A 19,115-nucleotide genomic window follows, 5' to 3' on the forward strand; every position below is an offset into this window, starting at 1 on the left:
ATGGGAGATGAGGCAGGAGAGGATGCCAGCGTGTAATGTGAGCAGGACTCAGTGGCCATTGCTGGCTCTGAGGATGGAGGAAGGGGCTAAAGGCCAAGGAGTTCGGGGGCCTCTAGAGGCTGGAACAGGGGAGGCAGTGGATTATTCCCCAGAAATGCAGCTCTGATTATGATGCCTTGCTGGTATCCGAGTGAGACTCCTTCCTGACTTCTGCCCTCCAGAACTGCACGGCCACCTGTCCGTCTCATTTCAAGCCGCTACATTTGTTTGCGACAGTGGCATCTAATGCAGTCCTCTTGGAAAGTCCTTAGTGTCACATCACTCTGGCCCTCTCAATCTCCTTCTCTTCTCCCTTCCTTTTTGGGTCTTAATGTCCACAGAGAGTGAGGCGTGGACCCAGCCTTTCTGCCTCTCCAACAAGACAGGAGGGCAGGGAGCTGAAAGATCTCAAATCAGCCACCTCCACCCTTCCTCCTCTATCCTGCCTGGCAAGCTGCAGCCCCCCAAACCCCCAGCCTTCTCTGCATCTACACTCAGCAAAGTCACGTCACTCTCTGAGCAGCCTCTGCTTCCCAGATGGAGCCTCTGGCCCTGACCCTGCAGGGTGGTGCTGTGTGGGAAGGGGCGAGAAAAAGGAACAAGCAACGCTTGACAAGGCTGTTTCAGGTCCCCCTTCTTCTTTCAGCCCAAGTAGATCCTGGTGGCCGACAGTTACCCCAGAGGGAGATAATCACGACTCCTGCACAATGCACCTGGCGCTCCCTCAAAAGCTGCTAGAGCCAGACGGGGCCCATCTTTCCCCCACCTCAAATACCCGCCCTCCACCACACACGCCCGGACACAAAGCCGAGGAGGACTCCAATTAATTTAACTTTTAATTATATTCACTTAACAAGATTATCCAGCTGAGGTTAAAAAAAAAAAGTCTACCTCCCCACCCAGATGAAAAAAACCTCTTCTTTATCTATTTATATCCGGTATATACATAACCAGAAACGAATATTTCTTTATGGACCATTAAAGATCTAATGTTTAATTTATAGCCACTTTCTCTGGCGGGGTGTCCAGGCACAATGTCAACATTTTTAATTAAATGAATTTTTTTTTTAATCACAAAGGAAGATATATATTTTTAAAACCACATTTGAGCCAGTTAGCAACAGCCCCGAGTTGCCGCTTCCAGGAGGTGCCACTGGTTGGAGAGGGTGCTGGGGAAAGGGGAGCCATCTCTGGAATTTCAAACCCCAGGCTGGCCGGTCTGTCTGCGGTTAGGGTGGCAGGGGTCTCCCCAGATGAGGGCATGGCGACGTACCCAGCAGGGGAGGTCCCCAGTTGCTATTTGTTGAGCAACCTACTGTGTTCTGGGCAGTGCCCTAGAGGGTTTTCACATGCCATCATCTTTAATTCTCCCAGCAATGGTCCACGGGGTGGCCATGGGATGGGACTACCACGGAGGAAGCTCAGAGAGGTTGAGCACCCCGCCTGAGGTCACACAGCAGCAGACAGACGAGGAGCCCATGTGTGGGTCCAGGTCAGGTTCCCAAACCTAAGCACTTTCCTCTTCCCCCACACAGCCTCTGAGGGCAGGCATGGGAGGGAACCTTCTCCCCAGCTGGTGGCAGGACTTCTGAGTCCTCCATAGTGCAAATGAAGTTGCCACAACGCCCAGGTCCTGGGCAGGGAGGCAAGTTCACCACTGCAGCCCTAGCACCCAGGATACAGGAGTCTCCCGGAAGTCATTTGCTGAGTTTTGCAGTTCATGAGAATGAAGGTGATTTTCCAGAAGGTTCTCAGATGTCCTGGCTTTAGGGAGCAGGGCCCCTGAGGTCTGGAAGAGGCCAGCTGCTGCCCAGTGCTATTCCTGTCTCGTTCAGAACCCTGCCCACTCCGCAACCCCCAGGTGGCAGCAGGTGAGGCACCTTCCTCCTGAGACCCTCAGCCCTAGCTCCACACACCCCCAAACCTGCCCCCCAATCCAGGACACGTGGCACAGGGCTCAGCCTCGAGGCCGACCAGCTGGACTCTTGCACACTGACCTCTGCACATAGATGGAGGGAAGCCCCTGAGTTGCTAAGCCTGTAAGTGACCCTGAGGGTTCTGGGGCTAGAGACAGAGCTTCAGGAAGCCGAGCCCTTGAACTCTCAGCTGGTGACCAGTGCTGGCCTCAGTGACCTCCCACCTGCTGGGGTTGGTCTTATGCCACCAGGGGCCACTTCTGAACCCTCTTGGTGATTCATAGACTTGCACCTCCATGCAGTGTCAGTCCAGGCTGTCTGTGAAAAACCCGCCCTACCTGAGTGGGTGCCTTATCTGGACAGTATCCAGGTGGACAGGTGCCTTATCTAGGCTGGGCCTGAGAGGGGTCCCAGAATGTCAGGAAGTGCTGGATGGCCCAGGTTATGGCCACTTGGCTATCACCATGGGCTGGACTCTCTAAGGACAATGTGGGGCTTCAGGCTAACATGCTGGGAGGGGCAACACCCCAGACTCTTGCTCTAGGTAGGGCCTGAGGCAGGTCTATGTGCCCTGAGCCCTCTGTCCTAAGCAGGAACTGTGGGTCAGAGTGGAGGGCAGGCAGCTTCTCCTTGGGACCTTGCTGGCTTCCTGCCCCCAGGGCCTGTATCTGCTTGGCCTCCCCTCCTTAGCCAACCCCTTGACCCCTCAGAAACTTGACCTCTCTCCAGGCTTTTCCTATGGGGCCTGCCCAGGCCACACCCCGCCCAAGTATGGTACTACCTCCAGGACAGAGAATGGGAGGTGAGTGGCACTTTAGTCACGTGCGTGTGTGTGTGTGTGTGTGTGTGTGTGTGTGTGTACTGGGGGTATGGCATGAGGAGGAGCACTGGAGAGGGAGTCTGGGGTGACAGTGCCATAGATTCACTATGGTGGGTCTCAGCCCAGTGGCTGGACATCAGTGACACTGTTGAGAGACACGTGGACACTCCAACATCTGCCCTGCTCTTCGAAGAAGTGACCTTACAGGGGCATAGTCCCTGCTGCCATTCTCCACCCCAGAGCCCTGGCCCCCATCTGTGCTCAGGAATAAGGCTGTGTTCATTTGAACCAAGGCTGGGAAGTAGAGGCAGCCAGAAGCCGGGGCCAGCACGAGCCAGCGGCCTTTAATGGGACACTCCATCTTCCCCTGGCGACCACGTCTCCCAGGAAGACTCGGGAAGCTGCTGAGTCAGCACTGCATGGGCAGGGTGGCCGGCGCTCAGCAGCAGCACTGGACCTGGCCTCCCAGGTCGGCTGGTCTCCATCCCGGGGACACCTCCAGCTCAGGGGCAGCATCCCTGGGCTTCTCCTCCTCCCTTGCTGCAATTCCCCATCCTAGAGGGGCCACGGATAGGAAGACCCCTCCTGTACATCCCAGGGACGGTGGATGCTGCTGGTGTAGGGACTGAACCTACACCACTTCCAGGACTCCTGGACCCGCTGCCTGCCGAGCATAGACGGGCACAGCAGCCTCCCCAGCCAACTCCCTCGGGGGCTTCCAAAGCAGCCACCCAGAAAACGCCTGGTCATAGTCCTCTAGGAATTTCTGGAGCTGTCTTCCAATACCATGAACTTCCCCAGCGCGGATGGGAGGGGCTGACCGAGCAGCCCGCGATAGGGAAGCCCCAGCCCATTGTAAACCCTTGCTCCCCCGCCTTGCTCAACCTTCATTGACTTGGAGGTCAAGAGCCTCATCACTCCCTCTTAGCTCTGCTCTTTCCTGCAGGGAGGTGCGCTTTTGTCTCTGGGGCTTCTATTCCCATAAACCGACCCTTCCTTTCTCATGTGAATCCACTTTAATTACAAAGCTAAATAACGAGAAGGAAATATTTAAAAAAAAAAATTCCTTACACAAAGCAAGTTTGCTTGTGCCGGCCACCGGCTCCGGGAGCTGAAGCCCAGAGTGAGGATGGCACCATGCCACTCACTAAAAGCATGAGTGTCCCTAAATCAATAATTCATTTACTTTAATGAGATAAGTACTCTGAAAACTAATTGCAAACCTGCTCCATTTACTCCGACCCGTTACAGCTCTTAATGTAAATCGCAGAACCATGGCTGCGGGGAGGAGAAAGTCTTTAGGTGGAAGACACCGTGTCATTTTCTCCTTTCTTCTAAGAAAGGGAAAGAAGTTCTGCCAGGTGCAGTGGCTCACGCCTGTAATCCCAGCACTTTGGGAGGCCGAGGCGGGTGGATCACCTGAGGTCAGGAGTTGGAGACCAGCCTGGCCAAGAAGACGAAACCCCGTCTCCACTAAAAATAGAAAAATTAGTCGGGCGTAGTGGCGCGCGTCTGAAATCCCAGCTACTCGCGGGGTACTGAGGCAGGAGAATCCCTTGAACCTGGGAGGTGGAGGTTGCAGTGAGCCCAGATAGTGCCACTGCACTCCAGCCTGGGTAACAAAGTGAGATGCCATCTCAAAACACAGCAAAGCAAAACAAAAGAACAAAAAGAAAGGGAAAGAAGTTCGTGACCCGCGTGGGAGGAATCTGGGGAACTGGTGGACTCCTGCTGTGGCTCCACCGGCCTTACTATGAGGCAGTGGGCGGGTCCCCTCCAGTATCCTTCCCCTGGGAGAGAGGGTAGCACTGGGAAGCGGGAATGTGGCAGCACACACTACAGTCGATGCCGGGAAGTGACTGTCTTGGGGCCTCTGGGGACTCCTGTGAGTCCCTCCGCTGGCAGGTGCTCTGAGCAGTCCTTCCCCAAGCCCCGAGCCCCAGGAGGTTCGCGCAGTTCCAGAGACGCCGGCGCAGGGATACATGTTGTTAGCAGAGAGAGTTCTCAGTTCATGTTTGGCAAGTGAAGTCCCAAAGGGTCCAGTGTTCCAATAGCTTCCCCAGAATACAAACCCGAGACCAAAAAGAGGCTCTGACTAGCAGGTGCCCTGAGGAGTCTGCTGCCAAGATGCTGAGAGCACAGCCTGTGCGGAGCGGGGGACAGAGCGGCAGACCAGGAAGCTGCTCACCTACCAGGGGTTTGGCCAAAGGGCTGCGGGACCCATGGGGCCAGGAAAAGACACCTGAGTCCTTCTCAGAGTTCTTTGCTTTTTTTTTCCTCTCGGAGACAGAGTCTTGCTCTGTTACCCAGGATGGAGTGGTGTGGTACAATCTCAGCTCACTGCAGCCTCTGCCTCCCGGGTTCAAGCGATTCTCCCGCCTCAGTCTCCCGAGTAGCTGGGATTACAGGCACGCGGCACCATGCCTGGCTAATTTTTGTATTTTTAGTAGAGACGGAGTTTCACCATGTTGGCCAGGCTGGTCTCGAACTCCTGAGCTCAGGCAATCCACCCGCCTCGGCCTCCCAAAGTACTGGGATTACAGGTGTGAGCTACCACGCCTGGCCTGTCCTTTACTTTTGTTTTGGGCAAAATAATAATAATAATAATAATAATAATAATAATAATAATAATATAAAAGCAATGATGGTACATTTTTCAGCTTCTAATCTTGTGGGGATGGGGGTCTCAGATCCTTCTTTTCCCTCCCCTTTATCCCCTTCTCTTCCCCACTCTCTCTCTCTTTCTAGTTTTTGGCCTCAGTGGGAATAGATGCCAATGCCTACACAGAAGTCCAAGGTTGTTTCCTGACATTTTCAGGAAGAGCCTGTTTTAGAGATTATGACTCTAAACATCTTGGAAAAAAATGCAGAAGAACCTGCTTCTGCTTTGCTGCTAGACACTGGTTGAGTCCCCCACGGTGAATAGCTCAGCTAAACCAATCCAGCTCTCGGGGCTGACCCAGTGCAGGGAGCGCCACACTGACAGGCAAAGTCGAAGCACCAGACAGCAGCCTCCAGCGACACGCCGCAGACCCAGAGAAAGTATCTGAAACGGATTCCCACTTAATTCTGAAACCCCACTCAATACTCCTGTACTGAGGTGAAAGCAGAGGATAAAATCTCCATCCCTCAAAACCCACCAGGTGTGTTGCCACGGACCACAGTCAAGGTTGCTGCTATTATGCTTCAGCATCTACTGGGCACAGGAATGTGCTGGGCCAGCCCTTCTCACGGAGGTCCCTGTCTAAATGGAACACAGGTTCCCCAGGCTGGATGGAGCCAGGGCCACTAACAACAGACACTCAGGGGTCAGATGCCGGGCAGACTACAAGGAGCTCTAGAGCCTCAGGGCCAAGGGAGGGTGGGACAGGGAACTCAGCAAAGTTCTTCTCAGGTATACAGCAAGAGAGATGGACAGGCCCTTTGGAAGATCGGGAGGCAGGCGGCTGGTTGGTGGGGGTTGCACCCAGAGCTACTGAAGAGAATCCTGTTCATGAAGGGCTCATCTCCTCATGTGAACCCCACCCTCGCCACGCCATCCTCCTCCTGCTCTGCCTGTGACAGAGAAGGGCCCACACCTGGGCCACCTTGTACTTGACCTGGCTCTCACAGTCTACCTGCCATGCCTACTCGATGCCATGTCGAAAGGCGCCGTCTCGGCAAGTCTGGCCCCAAAGCTGCCCCGCTTTCTCAGCGCTGTGCTGGAGGGAAGGCTGCTCTTTTTAAGTGGCTGCAGCTGCTTTTGCGGAGTCACTTTTATCACTTTTAATCCCAACTCTAAGTCATTGCTCAAAACCAGAAATGTCAAAATTCTCTTTCCCTTATAATTCTGCCCTTCGGGCTAAACTGTCTGTAGGGATGACAGCAGGGCACTGGTGGGTACCGAATGCCGTCTTTCTATAGGTCCACTTTTCTTCTCCCTGAAACACTGACCCAATACACAGCTGGTGTCTGGCCCACCCTGGCATCTGTGGACTCTGCCCCGGGGGCTGTGCTGTCCTCAGGTCGAAGGTGGAGCAGGAGCGGGGAGTGGGCACAGCACCGATCTTGGGCAGAGCCCACGTGCAGGACCCACAACCCTGCAGTGAGGGGTGTATTCTGGGGTTCCAGCCCTTCTGTGGTGAGGGCAGCTGCCTGGACCCCAGAGGTGAGTGGGAAGGTGAGAGCAGGGGCAGGAGGCACCAGCGATAGGGTCATTGCCAGAGAAGAGCATCTCCTGTGTTACTGAGAAGACAACTGCAAACCAGCCACGTCTGGGAGGCAAGGCCTGAGGGAAGGGAGCAGGCAGGACTTTGGGGGCCTGGGTGAGACGGTGTTGCCTGAGACCGCATGGAAGGGAAGGGCACTCAGCTGATGCAGAAGCAGCTGGGAGAGGGCTGAGAGCAGGGACGGGCTGGTCAGTAGACCCGGCTCCCTTTGCTGAGCCTGGCAATCCTGTGTTCCCCGAGAGCTGGGAGACGCAGGGACAGGCTCGGTGTGGCCTAGGTGTTTAGGTGCCCCCGCACCTCAGGGTCACAGTAGCCACGGGGGCTCTGCAGCAGGCACCGTTCTCAGCACTGGGCAGCATTTTCTCTCTCGCACTCCTCCCCGAAGAGGCCCGTCTGAGCATCATCCCTGTTTTGCAGATGAGGAAACTGACGCTCAGAAATGTCAACTGTGAGTGCAGCGGGATGTGAGTCCAGTCAGGCGGGCCAGGCAGCCAGACGCCGAGCCCCTTCCTGGCCGCTGACTTTCCCTGGGTGGAGTGAGGACCATGGGAGACCCCCGGTGTGTGGAGCCCTCTGGACAGGTGGAGCGCTGTCTGCACGTCCTGTGTGTCTAACCAGCACTTACTGAGTACCCTTGGACCTGGCCCAGCCCATCGGCCACCGGGTTTAATCATCAAATAAGGAGGTACAGGGGGAGGCAGAATGGGAGCCTGCCTTGCACAGACCCTCACACCCCTCCCCACTGGCTAGAGTTAGTTGTGGGGGACCCCGGCCCTGCTGAGGCTCAGCTTCCCGCAGGGCCCCTTCCCACAAAGCAGCCCCACGTGCTGGCTACCTGCTCCCTGCCACAGTGGATCCAGCACTGGTTGTGGCCTCTGCCCTACACGTTCTGGGCCCTGAGTGGAACCCAGATGGGGTCCTGCTCTTTCCCCTGCACCTTGGAGCTAGGACCCCTAAGAAGAAAGATGTGGCCTGAGAAGGGCCTCAGGAAGAGCCATGAGGTGCCCACAGTGGGCACCAATAGAGCAGAGATGCCCGCTGGCACCTCCACAAGTGATAGGTCAGTTGCTGGGGCCAGGCCCATGCCCGTGACTCTGAGGGCAGCACCAATGGCGAAGGCCAAAGCCAGAGCCCCAGGGGTGACCCAGAGAGGTGTGGCCATGCTGGCCTGAGGCTGAGGACACAGCCAAGCTGCAGCCAGCTTGCCGGGCCTTGGGTCCTGACGGGAACCCGATGCCCCTCCCCTGGGAATAGGAAAATGGCCAAGGAAGACGCTGTAGAGTGTGAGAAAATGGCATGCGGGAAGGGATTTTCAGTCCACATCACAGAACAACTCCAAAGTCCTTTCCCAGCTCTGACGCCCACCAGCTCTGTCCAACTGCCAGACTCCGCCACCCTCCCGCATTCTCCATGGGCCCCACACTGGCCTCCTCACTGGCCCTGGCACCTGCCGGCACACTCCACCCAGGGCCTTTGCACCAGCTCCGGCCTCTCCCCCACCATCCATGTGTCTCCCTCCCTCCCTTCCACTCCAGGACTCCAGCCTCTCCCCACTCTAGCTGTTCCTTACTTCCCTTTGATCTTTGCCCAGATCCTTTTTCTCACCTCAATTAAAGTCAAAGCCTCCACACCCCTACACCCCTCCAGTTCCCACCCCACGGCGTTAGCTCCTCGAGCCCCCTGCAAACATATTCAATTGTTCCCCCAATTGCCCATCTCCCCCATTGCAACGTAAGCGCTACAAGAGATTTTTATCTGCTTTGTCTCCTGATGCAGACACTGATGTGTCTCCAGAGCCCAGGACAGGGCCTGGCACAGAGCAAACACTCAATAAATGTGTGTGAGTAAACGAAGGAGGGGGCATGAGCACCCCGAAACCACAGGCACAGGGTCTCTCTCTCTCTCTCTCTCTGTGTCTCTCTTTCCTTTCCTTTTTCTCTCCCAAGACCCAAGACCTGGTTTTCTCTTGCAGAAAGTGGTGTCCTAAGGGGCATGGAGCTCCTTGGAAGGACCCGGAGGGAGAGGATGCAGGTGGAGGTGCTGCGCTGCCAGAGTCCCCCAGGAGCCTCCCAGGCCTGTGCGGCTCTCTCTCTCCCCTGCACAGGATTCCCCGGAGGGCTCTTCACAGTGCAGATTCAATGATGCGGCAGGTCTGGGGTGGTGGGGGTGCATTTCTCACAAGGTCCCAGGTGACGTGGAGGCTGCTGGAGCGGGGGCCACTGTCTGAGCAGGAGCTTGCACACAGGCGGGTAGGTAGCAGGACCCTCCCCATCCCATCCCGCGCTGGTCGCCAAGGGGACCTTGGTGTGAAGCCAGGATGAAGGCGGTGCACCCCACGCTTCCCCTGTTCACGCAAGAGGCCCGCAAAACGGCTTGCCCTCCTGTTTCTTGGCAGCTTCTGAAGGAACCTGAAGAGGGGAGGGGCGGACTTCAGGTGTCCACAGCGCGCCCAGCGGAATTGTGGGTTTGCTTTTACTGGGGCTTGTGGAGCGGGGAGGCATATGAACACCTGAAATATTAATGCAGATTGCCGGGCATCGAGCTCCTTCACACACTCCAAAACTTTGCTTTGAGTTCCTCTGAGATTCCTTTTGAGGTTTGAGATTACTTTTGAGATTCTTTTGAGTTATTTGAGTAACTCTGAGATTCCCTTTCTCTGCCTGGGCTGTATGCTAAACCAAAACCGCTGCTCTGGAAAAGCCTCTCATGGTCATAGCTCAGTACACATAATGTGGCTAAGCGGCGGCCAGGCCAAGCCCGAGATGCAGCAGTTCTGAGCCTCAGCTTCTCCATGGAGGCTCCCACAAGCCCGGACCTCTGCAGCTGGGGACAAGTCCTGCAGCCACGAGGGCTCTGGACAGGGGCTGTGGGCAGGAAGGGGGTGGCCAGGACTGGCCTGGGAGCCAGCCATGACCGGGCACAAGCAGATCCCACTGAGGGGACATGGCCTCTCACCTTGGTTTCCCTGCCAGGACTTGCACATTTCTCTATAAATTCCACCTCAGTCGTTTTCCTTTGAAGAACAATCAGTGGGCAGATCTCCATTGATCACACAGGGGCAAATTGATTAGGATTCTAAATTAAGTCAGTGCCACTGTCTGCTCAGAGGGCAGGACCCTTTAATCCTGTTCCAGTCTCGAGAGGTGGGGAGAGGGAGGCCCAGGCTGGTGGGAAGGGCTGTGGGTCCTTTGTGCAGGCTCACGGTGCCAGCTGTGGATGGGCCCACGGGGCAGTAGCAGAGTTGCAGATCTGTGGCTACCCCGTGTGCCCCACAAGGCTGGAATCTATCCCTACGTGGGTCACAAGGACGGCCAGGCCAAGACTGGTCCAATACAATCAGTTGCTCCCTGATGGATGGAAACCAACCCACGTGCCTTCACCTAAGAGCACTGTGGCAGCCCCAATAGGACGAGGCTCCTTCCTGCTTCTCGGCTGCAAAGTGCCAGCTCTGGTTGCCTTCTCCTTGTTTCAGGTGACCTGGCTGCCAAAGCTGTTGGCAGTCTGATGAGCTCTGCAGGTGAGGCTGGAGCTGGTAAGGCCTCAGCTGCCTCCCCTGGGAGAACTTGCTCTTGGTCCCTCTGGGTAGAGGCGACTTCGCTGAGCAGGCTCTGGGCCTTCAGCTCAGGCAGGGTAACTTGCCCAGGCCTAGCGTGCCCCTCCAGGGTTCCCAGGGCCCTGCGAAGCCACCCTGACCCAAGTGGATGCTGGGGTCACCCCCCCCCCCCGGCTATGCTGCCTCCCCCAACCTTTGGAGGGCTCCGGCTCTGGAAACACTCAGGCTAGAGGGAGAACACAGCAAGGGCAAACTTTTCGTGATTTCTGCTCTTTCCTCTCTCCCGGCGCAGCATTGGGAAAGTGGCCAGCACTTTTAAGGAGCAATCCAAGTGAACGCTGGTATTTTACAGGCACTTTGTAAATTCTGCAGCACTTGAAATTGATGTGATTTGTTTGAAATGCTGGAAGGCACGTGGAGTTTCTGCGGACACAGAGGCCTTCTGCCCCGGTCATGTTTTTACCAGTCGTGGCAGGGCCCTGGAGCCTGGCTGGGAGAGTCCCGGGCTGCTCATGGCAGAAGTCCCGGGAGTGGCCATTGGAGAGGAGGCAGGAAGGCAGAGGCTGCCCCAGCTCATGGTGAGCCACCCCCACCTGCTCTCTAGGGTGGCCAGGTCGTATCCACCTGGAAGGCAGACCAAATGCCACCACACCCCCTCTGCCCTGAGCCCGGGCTCCATGAGAGCTAGGACTCTGCCTGTTGCTGCCTAGAACGGTGCCTGACACACAGCGGGAGCCAGGGAATGCCTGGATGAAGGCGCCTTACAAGGGGCAGAACTATGTCCCCAAAAAGGTATGTCCAGTCCTAACCCCCAGAGCCTGGAATGTGACCTTATTTGGAAGAAGGGTCTTTGCAGATATGACTAAATTAAGGATAATAAAATGAGATCATGCTAGATTTAGGGTTGGCTCTAAATCGAATGGCAGTTACCTTTATAAGAGAAAGGAGGGAGGTTTGAGACACACAAGGAAGAAGGGCTCGTGGAGCCAGAGGCAGAGATTGGAGAGTCAAGGAATGCCTGGGGCCCCCAGAAGCTGGAAAAGGCAGGAAGGATCCTTCCCTAGAGCTTTGGCTGGAGCACGGCCCTGCTGGCATCTTTTTTTTTTTTTTAGATGGAGTTTTGTTCTTGTCGTCCAGGCTGGAGTGCAGTGGTGCAGTTTCAGCTCACTGCAGCTTCCACCTCCCGGGTTCAAGTGATTCTCATCCCTCAGCTTCCCAAGTAGCTGGGATTACAGGCACCTGCCACCACACCCAGCTAATTTTTGTATTTTTAGTAGAGACAGGGTTTTACCGTGTTGGCCAGGCTGGTCTCAAACTCCTGAACTCAGGTGATCCACGTGCCTCGGCCTCCCAGAGTGCTGGGATTACAGGTATGAGCCACCAAGCCTGGTCTTGTTTTTTTAAAGATGGGGTCTCACTATGTTGTCCAGGCTGTCCTCAAACTCCTGGGCTCAAGTGATCCTCCTACCTCAGCCTCCCAAGTTGGTAGGATTACAGGCAGAAGTCACGCACCCGGCTCCTGCTGACATCTTGATTTTAGACTTCTGGGCTCCAGAACAGTGAGAATCCATTTCTGTTGTCTCACGTCACCCGGTTCATGATCACCTGTTACAGCAGCCCCAGGAGACTCATCCATACGCTACGGTCTGGAGCTTAATTCTAGCAAGAGCAGATTCTCCTTATAGCTTCCCCACTTCACTCACCTGGTTCTGTTTCTGTTTTCCTCCCTGGGTCCTTAGCAAGGATGGGCCCGGGGTACAGCCTCTGTGGTTGGTGGGTCCTGTGTGTACTGCCAGAGGGGGTGTGCTCCACAAACTGAGGCTCGACTTCCCCAGGTTCTATACCTTCTCCTTGGCTCCTGGCCCCCCGGAAAGTTCTGTTCCCCTGTAAGTTTCTGTGGGGTGAGCTGGGTGGGACCATGGGGAAGCGTCCAGTGTTACTGGTCTGGCTGCCACCATTGCCCTTGGAGACCCTCAGTGCGAGAGGAGGGGGGAGCGCAGATGTGTGGCAATCATAAAAACTACATCAAATGACTCCAGAAAGCAGCCCACGCAGCCTCCGTTCCAGGCAGATTTCCACCACCTCCCCTGCCGGATGCCACGCTCAGCAGTGACCACAGGGTGAGCTGGGCAGATGCGGTCCAGCCCCCTGATCCAAAGGACAAAAAGCAGAACACAAACAGTTCCAAAGAACAAAACCCTCTCAGCCTGGAGGAATGCTGGAAACGAAACCAGCCTTCATGATCTTGCTCCTAAGTTTTTAAATGTGATGCCGTGTCCTCCCCAAAGCCGGCCCTGGGGGGCCACAATTATTAACTGTCTTCAGGCGGTCGTGGGGAGCAGCTGGTCTCTGGGGCTCCCACAGCCTCCCGCTTAACGAGGGTTTCACTGGCAGCAGCTGACACTGTCCTCGCTCTTGCTTTTTCCTTTCCCTAATAGTCTCTCATGAAGGACCTCATCAAAAGCTTTTTGAAAACGCAGGTAAATTATGTCCACTGGGCTGCCAGAATGACTGCCACTCTATTAACTTTTTAGAGCACTCTGGTGAGTTAGAGTCCGATTTCCTTTTAGATACGTGTAGCAGTTTGACCTTATTACCTCTGGGCACACGGGTCTGTAATTTCCAGGGTCTCCCAGGCTGATGTTAGCGACTTTCCAATTTCCAGAAAGGGCTTAGTTTCCGAATGCCTTTCAAGATCACTGCTATTTTATACTTTCTAATTCCATTAGGTGAATCCTCTCCCATTCCGGAGATTTAGTGGGCTGGGATTTTGCAGGTAAGCTTATAAACTGCTTCCTGAGAGCCTGCGCCTAGGCAAGGCTGCCAACTCCGGGCAGGTCGTGTTCACCACCAGCTCCAGGTGACTTTGGACAGGTGGCTCAGAACTGGCTTGGGGAGGGGGCCCCCACAGAGCTCAAGTCAAGAGGGCTCATGGCACAGCAGCCAGCCTGCTTAGGCAGCAGGAATTTAAATTTATACAAACACTGTGTAAATCCGTTCCCGCTGTAACAGACTTAGACCAGAGCTGACTTTTCCCAGAGGGCTGCTCAACTGGACCAGGCAGGTGAGACTGTCTGCTCCAGCCTTCCTGTCCCTCTCAGCCTTCTCTGGGCATTGCCCTGCCCTCCTTCCTTTGATTCCACTGGGAAAAGACCCTGGTTATAGCTGCCTGTTCTCCCAGGGCAGAAACAACCTTGAGTGAAGTGAGCGAGTTTCCCGTTTGGCCTGGCCTCCATCCCCAGCTGATGTGGGAGCCTGGACTTCTTGGCATATTCCCCTTGAGGACATTTAAGCCCCTTGAAGGGAAGTGTCCTCATCTTCATGGTCCAGGCACCTTCTCACCTTGTTTTCTTCAGCTTCTGATTTACCTGCCAAAGTCAGTGCTCCACCCGCCTGTCTCATCCAGGTGTGCTCTCTGTGTTTGTCGGGACTCTTCCTTTTCTTAGGGGGTATTATGTGGAATTGGGTTGGACTTGTTCGGCTAAGTTTCTGTGTTCTGTGATTTGACTTGCAGGGGGGCTGTTACTGGGCTGGGGTCCCAGTGCAGAGCTCCAGAAATGCTTGGAATTTCCTGCATGCCAGGACGGTCTTTAGAAAGTTATGAGGTGACTCTTGGTGGCCCGCAGATAAGATAGCTTCAGAATGGGGGCTGAGCCCAGAGACGCCAACTTTGTGGTTAGAGGGCTGGGACTTCAGACTGGCTCAGCCTCAGGAGAGGGGAGGGGGCTGGAGATCGAGTTCAATCAGGTGTCCAGTAATGTCATCAATCATTCCTACATAAAATCCTGATGGAGAAAGCTCTGGGCCCCTAAGTGCGGTGGAGCTTCCTGCTTGGCGAACACGTGGGTGTGCCCGGAGAGTGATGGGGTGAGGGCATAGAAGTTCCGTGCTCCCGCTCAGACCTCGCCCTCCCTGGATCCTTTATAACAAAACTGGAATCGTTTGTATGCCACTTTCTTGAGTTCTGTGAGATGCTCTAGCAATGAATGAACCTGAGGGAGTCATAGGAACCCCAGAATTTGCAGCTGGCTGGTCAGAAGGTGGGTCCTGAGACTAGGAGCTGGCTTGGAAGTGAGGGTGGTCTTGTGGGGGACTTTGCCCTGCACCTTGGAGTCTGAGGCTGACTCTGAGCAGTGAGTGGCAGAATTGCACTGAAGCCCACCCACTTGGGGTGGGGGCAAAGGGGCATCACACCAGATGCAGACCTCGCTGGCCCTGGGCCCTGTGCCATCTCTCAGCCTTGGTTGGGGCGTCATACTCTTTGGCGGGTCGCTGAACCTTTAGGGCCTTCAGTGCCTCCCCTTCAAGCTGATGGTGTTGGGATGGATGATCTCCAAGGTCTGTCCAGTCCTGAAACGCTGTAACCCTGAGCCACGATGCCCATGTCACTCTCTCTTTTTTGATTTGAGACAGAGCCTTGCTCTGTTACCCAGGCTGAAGTGCAGTGGCATGATCTTGGCTTACTGCAACCTTCACCTCCCAGGTTCAAGCGATTCTCCTGCCTCAGCCTCCCAACTCACTAGGATTATAGGCGCATGCCACCACACCTGGCAAATTTTTGTATTTTTAGTAGAGACAGCGTTTCACCATGTTGGCCAAGCTGGTCTTGAACTTCTGACCTCAGATGATCCACCTGCTTCAGTCTCCCAAAGTGCTGGGATTACAGGTGTGAGCAACCAGTCCTGGCCCCATGTCACTCTCTATGGAGGAAGATGCCAGGGCTCCTGGCCTTGTTGTCTGGGACCTCGGGTGACACCATTCCTCTCAGGGAGAGACCTCCTGAGTCATGGAGAAGCCCAGGAAGGGTCTAAGGTGTGGAAACCTGGGCATGTCAATTGGTAGGGTAGGAGGAGGAGGAGCTAGAAACGGGCAAGGCAGAGAGAAAAGGACCGGAAGGGGGTGTCTGTCCAGCCTAACTCTTGATGGCTCTGGGCTCTATCCACACGATTTCTAAAATGCCTTCCGCTTTTCATACCCCTTCTATAGAATTCAACCTGCACATGTCAAAAATGTCCTCGGTCTCTGCAAATTTTCCCCTTCTCCAGGGAGTTTTCACCTCTTTCAACCCTCCGCATCATCCATTTTCTCTCCCATCTCCTGGAGGCGGAGTAAATGCATTTCCTGGCTGCCGTGAGGGGCAAGCAGGGAGAGCCGCTTCTCCGGGAGTCTGCGAGGGCGTCCCCTGCGGGAAGCATCTGCTCAGGGCTGGCTGGTTGCAGACCATCCAGCCAGACCCTGGCCACGCTCAGGCTGCCTCTGCAATGGTACCAGTGTTTTCCAGCCCACCTTGCCTCACATCCCATTTCATTCCAGAAACCGCCCCTACTCAAGAGTTCTTCCCTGGGCGTGACCGACATTGCCCCTCGATGGCTTCCGCACGGGTCTGAGTGCCATCCTCCTGACCACAGAGGCCAAGCTCAGCCCCTTCCTCCACGACAGACCTTCTGGCCCTTCCTCAGCTGGAGTGTTGCTCACTCTCCCGCTGCGGGTCTGGACGTCTCTTCCACCCTCTGAGCTGCAGCCACAGTTCCCAGGCAAGCCCTCTGCCATCTTCACGGGAAAACGAAGCTGATCTTCTCTTTTGTGACCCCAAGCCTCTGGCCCGCACCTCCTCCTGGACTCCCTTCCCCCAGGAAAAGCCACGCTCATGCCCTGGCTGACTCCAGCCCCCGAGCGATGACCCAAGGCTCTGGCATCCTTCTCCCTCCCTGACTTCCCATGCCTTCACTCCCCTCCCTATCTGTCCTTCTCCAGTAGTCCCCAGACCTTGTCCCAACCTGTGCTGCCTGCTCCCTGCCACCCTTTTTCCTTTTTCTCTCATTTCTGCTCCCTCCTCCCACAGAGGACATCGGTCCTGGGCCTAATTAGGACAGCTCAGCTGTTGCGCCCGGAAACGTCTCCCTCTCACCCTCTCGTCTTCACACGCCTCCTTGTCCAGCTTAGCTGTCGCACTGGGGTGTCCCTCCAAATTCGCATCTACATAAAGCCTCAGAATGTGACCTCATTAGGAAATAGGATCTTTGCAATTAGCTAAGATCAGGTCAGACTGGACTGGTGTGGGCTTTACATCCAATCACAGGGGTTCTTCTGAGAAGGGGAGATGTGGATACGAAAGATAGAGACGTGCAGACACACGCCGGGAAGAAGGCATGGGAGGGCAGAGGCAGAGATTGTAGCAATGCTGTCCCAGCCAAGGAATGCCCAGGGTCTCAGGAGCTGGAAGAGGCCAGGATGGATCCTCCCCTGGAGCCTTCAGAGGGCGCACAGCCCTGCCCACACCCTGACTTCAGAGTCCTGGCCTCCAGAACTGGGAGAGGAGGCATTTCTGCTATTGAAGCTGCGTGGTTTATTATGGCAGCCCCAGGAAACACACAGACGCCAGGACTCAACCATCCAAGGAGTCACAGGTCACTGTCCGGGACTCCTCACAGGCAACAGGTGCTTAGTGAATATTGGCCCTTCCCACTCCTGCCTCTGAGAGCTGTGGGGAAAAATTCCCCCCTTGAGGATCACTGCCCTATAAACACACCTCCTCTATTGTCACCTGGCCCGCTGGATCCTCCTCCCTGTCTCCCTGGGGATCGTCCCATCCACACCTTCTCTGTTCTCCCGCTACCTGACTTTCTGCAGGTGACCTCCCCTCCTGTTCCACTGTCAGCTGCCTGCACCCCCCCCACTTCTTTTCTCCTGCGGGGGCCTTGGTCTTTCCTTTCCCTTGTCTGTCACTGTCCCCTCTCCAGTGTCAACACCCTCTCTTTCCTTGTCATTAGCATTTAAGTGCTGGGTTCCTTTCCATTGTAAACATTAACTCAAGCAAGCCCTCCAGCAAGGCGAGCCTGTCACTGCCCTCATCTACCTGCAAACCCTCCAGCAAGATGAGCCCTGCCACTGCCCCATCCACCTGTAAACACTCCAGCAAGGTGAGCCCCGCCACTGCCCCATCCACCTGCAAACCCTCCAGCAAGGTGAGCCGCCACTGCTCTCATCTACCTGCCCACAATGCCCCTCCCTGTGCCCACCCTACAGCATCTGGGGTGGAGACTCTGTCCTTCCCACCACTGCTGCTGTCAGGGCCACTGCTGCTTCTCCATTCAGCTTGCATCTGTCTGCCTTCTTGGCTTTACCTCTGCCCCTTCTGAGAATCACTTCCTTCCTCCTTCCTGCCACCTTCTTGCTGGTCTTCAGCCTCTGTGGCCGCCCTCCTGGTTCTCCTCCGTCCTTTGGTGGCTCCTCCAACCCTTTGCCATTGACTCCTCTTCCTCATAAATGTCAGTTTCCATGGAGGAGCGTTCCCTGCTCCCTTTTCCCAACTCCACTGCCAGGGCCCCTGCCATGGTTTTGAGAATAGCCTTGTGCCGTTTACTTCCAAAGAGAAGTGTGCTGTCCTTGCCTGTCTCCTGAGCTCAGAACCATCTCTTCAAGTGTATTGACCTGTCCACTGGGGTCCCTCAGATACCCAAGCCTCTAAGGCTGATCTCAGTACCCTTCGCTAAAAGCCTCTCCTCCTGCACTCCCCAGCTCAAGAGTGTCACCCCCTCCCCTGTCTTGCTCAAGCCAAACACCTGTGGCCCATCTGCCATGCCTCCTTCTCCTGTACCCAGGTCTGTCCTTTCCTATTATTTAATATGGCCACTTCTCTTCTTTCCTTTTACCACTGGGCAGGAACAAGGGCCGCCATTTCTTACCGAGAATAATACAGTGGGGCCAGACCAGGACACACCACTAAGGGCATCCAAGACTGGTCCCCTCCACGTGCAGGGCCTGGGAAGAGAGCGATGGAGGCAGAGTAAGGAGGGGAAAGAGGCCGTTCTGGCTGCCCTGTTCCTCCTCCCTTGGGCCTGGGGGGCAAGGTGGGGAAGCTCTCCTGCTTTAATCCACAAACACACAGAGGGACAACAGCCTTTGCCCACTGGCGTGACCATGACAATACCTTGCACAGAGCACGTGCTACACGCCATCTTCATCCCTATTTTGCAGATAAGGAAATGAGGCAGAGATATTAAGTCATTTGTCCAATGTTATGCAACAAGATGCTAGGGCTGGATTTGGACTCCTTTTCTTTACTTTTCTTTCTATTTTTTTTTTTTTCTCCAAAGCCCAGGACTGATTACTTAATTTTCAGGGCCCATTGCAAAATGAAAATATGCATCTTTTCTTAAAAATTCATAAGTTTTTTTTTTTTTTTTTTTGAGACGGAGTTTCGCTCTTGTCACCCAGGTTGGAGTGCAGTGGTGCGATCTCGGCTCACTGTAGCCTCTGCCTCCCGGGTTCAAGTGATTCTCCTGCCTCAGCCTCCTGAGTAGCTGGGATTACAGGTGCCTGCCACCATGCCCTGCTAATTTTTGTGTTTTTAGTAGAGACAGTGTTTCACCATGATGGCCAGGCTGGTCTCAAATTCCTGACCTCAGGTGATCCGCCCGCCTTGGACTCCCAAAGTGCTGGGATTACAGGCGTGAGCCACTGTGCCTGGCCTAAAAATTAGTAAGAATTTGAAGGTGGGACAGCAGAGCATTAAGCCAGGCATGGGGGTCTTCTAAGCTCAGGTCGGATCCCTGTGTGCCTGCTGGGACTCAAGCTCA

At 55.2% G+C, this 19,115-nt stretch overlaps 1 protein-coding gene across 39 annotated transcripts in view; it reads right to left on the reverse strand.

The window, feature by feature from the left end:
- The window catches only part of RBFOX3 (RNA binding fox-1 homolog 3), a 523,127-nt gene that overhangs the window by 161,875 nt on the left and 342,137 nt on the right, over positions 1-19,115 (reverse strand).

The sequence above is a fragment of the Macaca mulatta genome, chromosome 16, assembly GCF_049350105.2.
Source record: "Macaca mulatta isolate MMU2019108-1 chromosome 16, T2T-MMU8v2.0, whole genome shotgun sequence".
Classification (NCBI taxonomy): Eukaryota; Metazoa; Chordata; class Mammalia; order Primates; family Cercopithecidae; genus Macaca; species Macaca mulatta.